Here is a 12,548-nt window from a genome sequence, read left to right on the forward strand (position 1 = left end):
CTAAGTTGGCCTAGTAAAGTTTATTTGAAGACACTAAATGATCGTTAATTGTCTTCAACGCAAATACTCAGCTGACAAGCTTCATGACAAATATGGTTGAAAATAATCGTGTCCCATTCTTGAGTTTTCTAAAACATGTCGCATAGCTATAATTACGTTTATTTTAATGTCGTGTGGAACTCGTTCACTCGCTAATTCAAAGCGGCACTACGTGAAACAATTGTATGTAAATGTACGTAGCCGAATTGTTTCGCATCACAGATCCGTAACATTCAGTGTAATGTCGTACCGTGTTCCGTGTGACACAGCAAAGGGATGCTTGTTACAGCTACTCATGGGGACTATTCCCGAATCTCCAGAGCACAACAAATTACATTGTATTAAAATGTCGCACGTTTCACACAGTTTCAAATTATCACGCAAAAGCAGACTTTTTGAAATTGTGTACTTTATGTCGGAAAGTTCGACTAATTAATTTTGCTTAGAAGGTCCATGACGTAGAGATGAAAACAGTTGCTTCTCGTGCGCTAGTCCTGGGTTTGATTACCGGTCAAGTCTAAATAATATTATATTTTTTGCTCTAAATTATCAAAAGATCTGCATTAAGCTTATATTCCTAAAGAATAATTTACTAAATTTTCAGTTATGAGAATATTTTTTGTTGTGAGAGAAATAGACGAAAAAGTAGGGAGAGGTGAGAAAATGGGCGTGAGTTAAATAGGTATAGGGTGACCATTACAATGGAACATCGTTTAACGGGCTATATAAAAAGGTTTTTTGATTATTGATCTAAGGAACATTATTTTTTAAAGCCTGTGAACTATTTTCGTTTTATCGACTTTTTACACTTTGTTATTTATATGTAAGATTTTTACTTCTGTATTTTTATTAAAGTCATGATTAAAATTAATAAGGTGATTTGCAAATTCTGAAAAAAATGCGGTGTTTACTTGTAATGCCGTATTAAACAGACTTCGTGGATTCGGCAATAGTTATTCCCACGTATCTGATATATTTAGTGTAGGGTATTGTTCCTATAGAACAAACTTTTTGAACTTTTTCAAAGATGGTGAATGGTAATTATATTTATTTATTCATGCATTTCATAATATATACAGTTTTTTGTTCATTTTTCCCAGCTGTATGAAACAGTACTTACGATTTTCTTGTTGTATTACTTTGACATATTTTATTTTATTATGATTATTATGGATAACTTATGTAGCGCCATTTTCGTAATAAAATACCTCAAGGGCGCTCTATTGTTAAATTAATTTAATTGAAGCTTTTAAATTTGTAATTTAATTAAAACTATTTATTTTGTTGTCACATGCTACGGATTTATTCAAATGATTTAGAGAACAAGTGGGTTTTAAGTTTTTTCCGAAACATCACTTCACTTTCACAGCCTCGCACCTCTGCTGGGAGAGCATTACATGCCATAGGGCCTGCGACCGCAAATGTGCGTTCACTAAATTTAGTGTGCTGTTTGCGTAGAGGTAAAATAACTTTTCCTCTCGCCGTAGACGTAGCTGATCTAAGCGTGAGACGCCTGTCAGCCAGTTTATCTGGAATGCATAGTTCCCTTAGATATTCCGGAGCAGAGTTTTGCAGTGACTTATACATAAGCCAACAGAGTTTGTATTCAACCCTCTGTAGAAAACGTAGCCTGTGTAGTTCCCGAAGTAGTGGAGTGATATGACTGAACTTAGAGATTCCGAAAATAAGTCTCGCTGCGGCATTTAATACAGATTTTTACCTGCATAGATACTATTACAATAATCGACTTTAGACACTACAAACGCATTTATTAATTGACGGACGGCATCAACCGGCAAATTTTTGCGTATGCATTTAATTTGTCTTAGCTGGTAGAAGCATAGACTTATCGTTCTACTAATTTGAGCGTCAAGAGAAAGGTCAGAATTGAGTAAAACTCCCAGTAGTTTAACGGTGGGTAAAGCGGTACTCCTTACATTGGGTACAGCCGTATCCAGGATTAAATTCTGTCGTCTGGCTGAAGCCACCTACAGTTGTTCAGTTTTCGATGGATTTAATGTTAGTCTGTTTTAAGCCATCCAGTTTCCTATTTTCTTGATGTATCCATCAATGAAATTGACAAGCACACCTTTCTCGCCTGGTTTGCAATAAAAATAAATCTGCATATCATCTGTATAGCGGTGAAACCACAATCCACATTATTTGATAATGTTCTCTATATTTTTAGTGTAAAGGAGATAGAGGAGTGGTTCGAGTACTGACCCTTGAGGCACTCCTGTAGTCACCCGAAATTTGGTTGAGCTTTTACCCTCGAACACAACTGCATATTCTCTTTCATTAAGATATAAACTGAACCACATACGTGCCTGATCACGGATACCATAAGTTTTCTCCAGACGTTTAAGCAAAATATTATAGTCTACATTATCAAATGCATCACTCATGCCTAGAAGAGCCATCAACACCAGATTATCAGAGTCTACCGCCGTTATAATGTCAGATAGTACTCTTATCACTCCCGTCTCCGTGGAATGAAAACGTCGGTATGCCGATTGTCTTACCGAAAATAAAGAATTCTGCTCGATGTAGTTAACGAGCTTATGAGAAACTATTTTACTAGTATTTTTGATACGATGGGAAGATTTGAAATAGGGCGAAAACTGGAAAGATCTTCCACATCTAGTTGAGATTTTTTTTAAAGTGGAGTAACATTTGATTTCTTTCATTTGTTATTATAAAATTGGTTTTTTACATTTATTATTAAATTGTTTAAACTTTCTACTAAATATGTTGTATAGTTTTAAGGTTAATTTTTATTTAATAATTTTGAAAAAACTGTAATTGTGAAGACACCCAATGTGTTCTTTAACAGGAATATCAAAATTTCTTCATCTTGTTCTTACGTTAGCTGAATAACAATGATTGCATTTTAATTGGTTAACTCCTAAATTATTAAGTAAACTATTTTCATCTCAGTTACTAAGCAATAGTTAATCAATATTGGTGTTTGCATGAAAAGCTGGTATGGTATTATTTGGTTAAAATAGACATTATTTGATTATGATGTATTTTTCACTGGAAAATTGCGTGCTGAGGATTACATTTTACAAGTTTTATTTCTTTTTTTTGTAAAATAAACTATTTAAAATTTTTTTGAAACTCATTATATTTTAAGCGCTTAGACATTTAAAGATGTATAATTTTGCCACGATTTTTGTTTTCCTTCAATGGTCATCGATTGTTGCGATTGCTCTTGATCAATGGCGTGAAGAAATGAGGCCAGCACTCTCTTAAGCTCAAGCGTGTTGTCAACAACACTACCAAATTTTAATTTTACAGGGATAAGGTTGTATATTTGTCGTCGAATGTAGTGTTGCTTTTGTGCCAAAGAAGTGTTGAACCTTTTCTGAAGAATCAAACTCTTTTTGACATTGTAATGTTCTTCAAATTATAAGCTAAAGTATAAAGAAGAAGAAAATGATACACACTTGTAAGAATTTTGATTGTGCCCAGAGCTGAAGCATTTTGGATGTGATTATTTATGATCGCTTATTACATATAGAGATTAGAATTTGTTAATAATAGTTAACTTACAATATTTGAGTTTGTCCAAATGTTTGCAGACAAAAGACTGGATTTCACCCCATCGGGAGTCATTAACATGGGCAAAATGGTGAATTTTACACAATGTGTAAAGTGGCCACTTAAACCAGCCATTGACAGATCATAAGCCCTGTAAATGCCTAGACTTTCATATTTCCTTGTTTAAGGTATTCTCCATCCCTATTGTAATTTGAAATCCAGTCTTTTGTCTTCAAACATTTGGACAAACTCAAATATTGTAATGAAACCAACTGGTCCAAGAAGAAGTTTAAAAATTGGAAAATTCTTTTTAAGCGTTGTCTAGTATGTGAAATAATTCAGTAAGATGAATCTCTTAACAACAATAAAGGTCTCAGCTCTTTAACTTCACTAAAATTAACAAATGAAAGAATTGAAGAAATTTGGATATTCAAACATAGGCAAAATGGTGAATGTTACACAGTGTGTAAAATGGCCACTTAAACCAGCCAATGACAGGTCATAAACCCTGTAAATGCTGAGACTTTCATATTCCCCTATGCAAGATATTCTCCATCCCTGTTGTAATTTGTTAATAGTAAACTTTATTTCATATTGACAAATGAATATTCTAATACTTTATTGAATGCCAGTAGTAACGCCTACAGAACCTCTTGTTTACCTATTTTCTACCTTAAAAGATTTTAATCTTTACTGCAGTTTTATTGGCTATTCACAACTTGCCAATTGTTTTATCATCTCCATGTTTTCCAAAAAATTCAATAAATTGATCAAACATCTTGCACAATCATATAAATTGAGAACCAATCATTTTTAATGATAATGATAATATTGTTAATAAACTTTGTTATGAAACTTCTTGGTTTAAATTTACTTTTTATTATTCTGACCAACGAGCGCTTTTGTCTAAGTAGGCATCTTCAAGATTGTTGAATTGTTTACAACGTTTACAACTTTTGTACTTTTACTTAAACCATTAATTTAATATATAACTACGCTCCGTTTGATTGAATTATTTACTACTAAAATAATATAATTAACATAAAATAAACTATCGAAATGAATAACTTCATTCCATAAACAAATGTATAATCTAAGTATGTATAATATCTTAAAATATTTCGATATTCATCTATAGGTATGATAACTTCCCTGTCAAAAAAATCAAAGTATTGTGCTAATTTTACATGTTAAAATGTGTATTTACCACTCTGTTGTATTTTCCAATGTGTTATTTTCCCACCTTTTAAATAATAAAAGTTTAGTCCCAATTTCGGTCCAAAAACTCCCAAAAATGAATTGTGTAGCAAACTAGTTGTAAATATTTATGTTTTCTGGCCCCTGTTAAAACACTTATTTGATCTTATCTCCAGAAGATGTTAAAAATAGTATGAAAGCTGTAAACGTTGCAAAAAAATCACCAGTTTTGAAGATGCCTACTTAAACGAAAACACTCATTGGTAGAAAACATTAAAAGGAAAACTAAACCAAAAAGGTTCATGGATAAGTTAATTTATAATTTTATCAAAATCATTAACCATGGAGTTCTATCAAGAAATATCAACAAAATACATCCAATCATTGTTATTCACTGATTTAAAATGCATAAATGCTTTTCGAAAACACGGATCCACTATTAAATGCATTCTGGGATCCTAATATATGTATTTTCTCCCGCTACATGCGAAACACTATGATTAAATCTAAAATCTCATGTTTGTCGTACAATTTATCGAATTAATATTCATTGTAGACTCAATTGACAGTTTGACAAATCTCTGGGAACATTGAATAATGAGCTGTCGAGTAATGTCTTGTATTTGGTCAATCCTTCTTGTAAGAGATTGTCTTAATCATCCATTATATTGGAAACGTCGTAAGGATAGTAACATTTTGAGATGTTTGAGTACAATATTTTTTAAATAAAATGTTAACAAAGGAATTTTCCAAAAATTCAGAAAAAAGAAAAAAAAAAAGTGTTTTTTGTAATATCTTTGACAGCATAAAATTAAATGCGCAAATTTTTGCTATCACTGAATATGCACTTATTAATTTTTGTATGATCCGTTGTAAGGTTAGATTCATTTCAAAATTTCGGCTACCGTTTATTAATTAACCATAGAGACGGCTCCTGCAACGGTAGCAAAAATATTTTTCCCAAAAAATTTTCACGCCTTTCAGCAAAACACAAGTTGGCTACGCACTGACTCAAAACCTCACCGACATCAATAACTGTCCATGTGATGATGAGACGCTCCAAGATTTCTCACATTAGTTGATGCATCGTCTCTTTTTCAGCTTAGAGTCTAAGCATGCGTTAAAATAGTTATCGAAATAAACGAAAATAGGACCTAACATGTCGAAACCTGTCAAAGTGGAACAAAAAACCTGGTGATGTTTGTTAATAGTCCGGCTTTTCCTGAATGACTTTTCAGTGGTTTTTTTGTCAGTGGAGAAAATACAAAACAGCTCCTAAAACAAGCCACAGCCAAAACATCCCACCTGATATAGACATGTCATATAAAAAAAAAAATTCATTGTAGAACATTTAATAGAGTATTATTATTTAAAGTGAAAAAATATGTTACTATCTCTTTGAACAATATTTTGAGTTTGTCCAAATTTTTGTAGACAAGGACTGGATTCAACTCCCTAGGGAGCTGTTTATATTAACATATTACAACAGAGATGAAGAACATTTAAAGAAGGTAATGTAGAAGTCTAGGCATCTGCAGGGCTTATGACCTGTCAATGGCTGGTTTAAGTGGCCACTTAACACACTGTGTAATATTCACCATTCTGCCCATATTTGAACATCTATATTCCTTCAATTCTTTTATCTGTTGATGTTTGTGAAGTTAAAGCGCTGAAACCTTTATTTATACGAGTGAGATTCGTCTAAATGAATCATTTGATCGACATATTCGGGCGTTACCTACATACTAGGTAACGCCCGAATATGTCGATAAATCCACCTGGTCCATGAAGAAGTATAGAAATTGAAAAAATAGCATTTCTCGGACAAGCAGTCCCTTCACAAACCCCTACTTCTCTCCTACCCAGCCGTTTCCTTTTTCCGCGTCTAGTGCGTTTCACTTTGTTAGTCAAATACGTTTTTATGGCTTTTTTTTTTATTGGGGAGGGGTAGGGTTTGCGGAAGGGATGCTCGTCCGAGAAATTAAAAATTTACTCCATTTTGAGATTTTTTTTAAAAAATGATTTTTCGGAAATATTTTATTATGATTTTTATAACCTTATTATGAGGTATTTTCCTCTGAAGTTTTCCTTTCTGGCCTTAAAAAATCATGTTTATGAACATTCTAACTTTTGCATGTATTTATTCGTTATTTTTTATATCAAAACACTCATTATAAGGTATTTGTGGTTTTAGTTTTGTGTTATTTATTTTTGTTTTAAGTTTTTTAGTTTTTTCTTTTAATAATGAATGTACGTCTTATTCTTATTCAACACTGTATTGTATATGGGCCCCTTTCAAAGTTTCCACTCCTTTCTTTGCCTCATTTTTCATCCATACTCTTCCAGCTATCGGAGCAATGTCGTTGGCCCGTCGTTTTGTGGTCTTCTTACACCTCTTTTGTTTACCTATGGTCTGCACTTTAATATTCTAGATGACTACCTGTCGACATTTTGTCTCGCCAAGCGTCTTGCCCACTGCCATTTTAATTTCGCTTTACAATCCCTGACATCTACGACTCCAACTCGGCGCATGTGTACATATTTTACGCAGATAAATTATATTACGACTTGAGCTTAAAGTTTGTAGAATTAGTTTAGTACATTGGCATAAGAATAAGTTAAACCGAGATAGAATTGGTAATTTAGTTAACATATTATTACGTATAAATACGAAACATTTAGTGAAGATAAACTAAGTTGACATTCTGTGGTCACCGTGGTATTTAAGTCTGTCTAAAGTCTAAAGGGTAAATAATATATAAATATCTCACCCCACAGTCAAACCATGTTGGTTTTAGAGAAATAATAGTTTGTCTCAAAATTGTTTGATATTGTTAATAAGATAATAATAAACAAATAGTTCTCTGATAAATGTTAGAGCCATTGGTTAAGTAACTGCTTGCTTTCAAAAAACAATATAAATTAATTTTTTGAACAGTTTATACCTTTTACAAAGTGTTCGGATCAATTCTTAAGAACATTTATACCTACCTACCCGTCCTTTGTTTACCCATAACCACCCTTACCCATTTGTTTTTTTTCTATATTTTATTTTTTAAGATTTCAGTCGTTCTAAAAATGTATTATAATGTGCCAATATGCCTTCTTGCCCATACTGATCATCGTGTTTTCGGATGTGACAGGGTTTAAATAACAGCCTGTATAATAAATAAATATTTCCATTTTATAAATGAATATTTAAAGGGGCAATTGAATAAATTAAAATGTAAATAATATAAGCAATATACATCATAACTCTTATAATGTTTTTACTGTTTGTATAACTTTTAACATTCTGTTGATTTATTTTATTGTTTTTAGTATAATTAAAATGAAATTTCAATCGTTATTGTATTTTTTATTTGCTTTTAGTCAGACCGTAAGAAATGGTCATCGAGTTTGCCTATCATGCAAGAGGTCTCGGGTTTGAGTCCCGACATAGTTGATATGAAATATTTATTTAAATAGGTGTTTTCACTCTAGAATATTTCACAGTCCCTGGACTGGTAATTTAAGCGTAAGACTGATCACCTTTCCTTCGTGTAACAAAATTGATCGAGATATGCTGCGATTGGTGTACCAATCTAGTGCCCTATGCGCTATTAGGTGCAAAAAGGAAATGATGATTAAGACGATGTAAGAAATTGCTAGTGGTAATAAATTCGCCACTTTACCGTCTACACTTTGTTTTTTTTTTCTTTCTATTAATCACATTGTATATTATGTTTACTAATGATATTTTATTATTATTAAAATTTTATTTAAATTAAAAAAAAAACAAGGAAAAAGATTTCTATTGTATGTCAAAAAAATCATTGCATCAGTGCCATAATCCATGCAGAAAATACGGGAATACATTTGTATGAAGAAAAGTCAGATCACATATTCTCTTAACAAATATTAATAAATCCAACTGTTTTGTTTGTTACTAATAAATATATGAACGTTTGTAGTAATTCGGGTACAAATAGAATTTAATATGCCAATATTGAATCACTGTGTGATGGTTTAAATAATATATTATACACCACAGACATCTCTCACATTCATGTTGTTGATTACGTGTATAAATAAGTATAAATATATACATGCACACGCACAGGGTAGTGTTGAATTACTAGAAATGCACAATATTTCAAACATAACCCCCAATGTTTCTGGGCTACGATTACAATGGGGATTTAAGGACACCATATCTTCACCATAACGGTATGGTTGAAGTAAAATTCTCCCGAGCGATTACGAAGATATACTACCGACCCCCTACCTTCAAGTTTCGAGGTAGGTACATCGGTATATACCAACGGGTCTAGCACCATGCAGTTTACATATTTGTTCATCAAAAGTGACAAAAAAATTGTTCCACCAAGCTGTTTTTGTTCTTATTACAATTTTTTTTTTCTTTCTGATGTGGACAGTTTTCTTAAAAATCAATAAAAAATTTAAAATACGAGAAAAAATATGTGAATTTTGAAGTCAAATTAAATACCGACATAACTGTCAGTTTTGAATCCGAACGGCTGAATGTAGTGACGAGACTGTCTAGATGCTGCCCTATTAACAAATAAGAGCATTTAGCGGTTAAAACATGGCCATTAATCTGTTTTACGTAACGAGATGTCAAAAGAACCGGCTTTTTAATACCTCGGTAGATAAAATATACAGATAAAAGTTAAGCATACCGTCTTAGCCACTGTAAAAAGTCATATAAAAATCATGTTCAAGCAAGCATTTTATTTATTGCATTGGGATTTATTGTAGTTTATAAACGCTTTGAAGTGGCTACTTTTTATCACAGAATCCTTTTTAAAATATAACTCTTTTCAATTTTAATGAAATAAAGAACGCGGAATAAATTTTCGACGTCATCCATTGGTTGCATTCGATCATTTAACAAGTCGGTAGAACATACCGAGGTAGATAGAGATAGGACAGAAGTAAAGTATACCGTCTCGATATAAACCGATGAATATAGCCTATGTAATCTCTGGAGACACAATACAAGGTGATGGTTTACTTTTAAATTTTGAAAGAATTAAAAATTCTATTACGGGTGTTTATTTTGATTTAATTTTTAATAATTCGAGGGATTTATTTACAAACATGAATTAAATACCTCGCCCTTAAATTTCAAAACTCTCTCATATTGTGATAAGCAAGCTTATTATGTGTTTAGGTGTTATATTTAACGCTTATCATAATCCTGGTACAAAAACAAAATCCTGAGGGATTCCATACATTGTATTTTATGGGGATTTAATAACACGGTGATATCCCAAAGGCAATGTAATATGGGATAATTCAAATCACCACCGCCCGTGTTATGGTAGTTATTGTGAAAGCATGTAGTTTGGAGTAATATTGGGATGTTGCCCAAAGGATTTTTAATTAAGTTTCTGATTAAAATATCATGTAAAATATATATTATTATATCATATATAACTTTTTCAAATATGGTGAATGGTAACAAAGTCCTTAATACAATTTGTGTACAAAAAAGGGCTTTATAATTTTCTCGTTTCATTAAAATTTATCTTATAAAACATTTAGTTATTTAGTTTGATTTTTACAACTATTTTAAAATATTTTAAGCTTCTACTGAATGTGTTATATAATTTTTGGATTAAACTTTTGTTCCTTTATCTTGAGTATACAGTCATATATGTTTAAAAAAAATAAAGTTAAACCAAATATGTTTAAAATTATACTCGTATTATTATAATGAAAGTTCAAATATGAAATTTATACAAATATGTTTTTTTTATAATTTTTTTTTAAAGCAATATTGCCGCATATGTTAATAAAATAAAATAAAATAAATAAATAAAAAATCATAAAATGAAAAATAAAAAATATTGAAAATAATTTAAGTTAAATAATCTGATGTGCCAAAAAGTAATTCTTCTTTTCCAGTTTCTGTAGTTATCAAATAACGTGCGTAGGCACAACAGTGCGCGAATCTTCCGATTTGATTTTATTATTACAATTATCTTTTCTTTTTTTTTAAATATAAACACAAATCGAATTTGTGGAGATAAAAATAGAATCCCTCGTTAATATTTATAATAAAAAGGAAACATTGACATTAAATATTACTTTATAATAAATGGATACCCAATCAATTTATTTTTTGGCCACCAGATAACGCCACCCGAGGATCCTTACGAACGGATAAGCTTGGTACATTCCTAGAGCCGGAAATGTGAACGGCGCATGATTTTCTCGATTAAAAAGGAATGAACACTTTACTTCAAATAACGATGGACCATTTCACTGGCCATTCAAAAAAAGTATGAACTACTATTTTTTTTTTTCATCGGATCAGACTCATTTACTGACAAGCACTGCGCCAAAAGAAGTTTGCACTTCAAAAAATGAGTTCAAAATCCAATATTTTAGTATTATAACTACTCTGAAACATATGATCAATTTATTACTTGCTATGATAAACTGGGCAGTGTATAATGGGAACCTTCCCTTATGTAAATGATCTATCTAGCAGGAGTTGGAACAGTCTGTATTAAACCAGTACATTCTTAACATGATTTCTCATGTATGTACCTGTCGGTTACATATCTGGGAATGTAACTTGCCTCTATAAGCGGCATAACTCACCCCTAGTTAACTGCTAGGGCAGAGCAAAGCTTGATTTACACGGGTTGGAAAACTAACCGGGAATTTGTTGAGATTTTGACTTATTACTACAAACTGTGCAATGTTTTATTTAAATTTGTTAAATCCTGTTAAAGTGAATGTTAAAATCCAAAACTGGTTTTAGTTTTGACGAAGTAGTATAGAGTTTTAAAGTGACATTTCAAAAATAACAACTTTTTTAAAAAAAACATTAAATTTGTTATACAATTTTCTAAGGTTTGCAGTTATTTCGGAAAAAATCGGTTGCATTTTTTAAGTTCTTTTTCTTTTATTTAAAAACAACCTCGAATTTAAATTTTGATTCAAATTATGCAGGAATCACGCCAAAATAATACGAAATTGTGAGGTTTTTCTATTTCTTTTTTTTAATAGCTCTTTTGTAAAGTTGCTACATGTTGCTTGTAAACTTTTTCTTTCCAGTGTCGACATGTTTTCTTTTTTTAATAAAAAAAAATATTTATTGTTTTTTTTGCTTTAAACTTAACCTGACTGGACCAAAGGAGGGGGATTTGAATCGACAATAGACCAATTTTAATTCGATAACTCGAGTATTATTAAAGCTATTTACCATATATTTTTTGTAATTTTGAAAATTACATAAAGAAGCATTTTCCGGATCTTGTTTTTTAATTGCTTAGTATTTAAAAAGATGAAAAAAAATTAAGGGTCAATATCACTTTATATACATTAGCATTCGGTAAACTAACAAAAATGAATAAAATACGAGAATGAGTAACATATGTGTAGGTAAAAACAAAACGCACGATCATAAACACTTCCAATTTTTTTTATTTTCTTGACGCCATATACAAAAAGGCACTGAGGTTGTTTGGTCCCTCCGTTTGGATTTGTGTATTTTTTGGATGTGTTTGGATGATTAGTGAAAAAAATATTAAATTGAGAGAATGATAATGATAAATGAAAATTGTAAAATTTTAGTTAAGATCTGAACTGACTGTGAATGTAACTATTGTTATTGTATGATACTGTATAATTTGTGTTAATTACATATTTTAAAATATTTTATGAACATACACTTAAAAATTCTTTATTACACAGTTATTTTTCAGGGCACAGCCAAAAAAGCTCCTGAATACAGGTATGGGTTAAATGCG

The sequence above is a fragment of the Micrasema longulum genome, unplaced genomic scaffold (genome assembly GCF_059751315.1).
Source record: "Micrasema longulum isolate JH-2025_06_02 unplaced genomic scaffold, ASM5975131v1 h1tg000631l, whole genome shotgun sequence".
NCBI lineage: Eukaryota > Metazoa > Arthropoda > Insecta > Trichoptera > Brachycentridae > Micrasema > Micrasema longulum.